Here is a 739-nt window from a genome sequence, read left to right on the forward strand (position 1 = left end):
AATAAATCCCTACACTCATGTACAGTACATTTGCCATTTTCAAGTACAGGATATAAATTCACATATACAGATTTATGGGGTATGATATAAAAAAATAAATAATAGAATATATTGTGCATACTCTGTATAACCAACAATGGAATGTTTGTTAATATGGATCCACAATAGTAAAATGAAGTTTGCAATCTTCTGGCTTCTGATGAAATGATTATTTGCAATGTGTCAATGGATTTTTGAGGTGAAAGAAAGAAATCATAACCCATAGTAAATTTCAAATACGTTTTGAATACCTGTAAACAATCATATTTGCAGTGCTTGGTATAGCTCACCATGCACTCACAAATTTGAATGTATAAGTTACTTATAATGTATAAGTTACTTATTTTCTTAAATTCCTAAGCAGCTATAGAAAATAAAGATATATCTTTATACTTAAGTTTTACTAAATCTCAAAAGGAAATTCATGTGGGGAAAGGCTTTTCATAATTCTATTTCTTAATGATTTTTTTTTTCTTCAGAAAGTTGTCTGTAACGATATACCTGTATCAATGTTTAAAAATTTTACACTTCATATATTTATAACAAATTTTCAGTCTAACTTTCCTTTTATAATTTTAAAAGGGCTTTGCCCATATTAATTCCTTATGCCAAAGTGTCTTAAAAGAGTGTTGCTTATCTTAAAAAGAAAAAAATAATAAATAAAAATATTGTGAATACTTTTTATCACATGCATAATAGG

Source organism: Penaeus monodon, chromosome 23 (genome assembly GCF_015228065.2).
Source record: "Penaeus monodon isolate SGIC_2016 chromosome 23, NSTDA_Pmon_1, whole genome shotgun sequence".
In the NCBI taxonomy this organism is placed as follows: Eukaryota; Metazoa; Arthropoda; class Malacostraca; order Decapoda; family Penaeidae; genus Penaeus; species Penaeus monodon.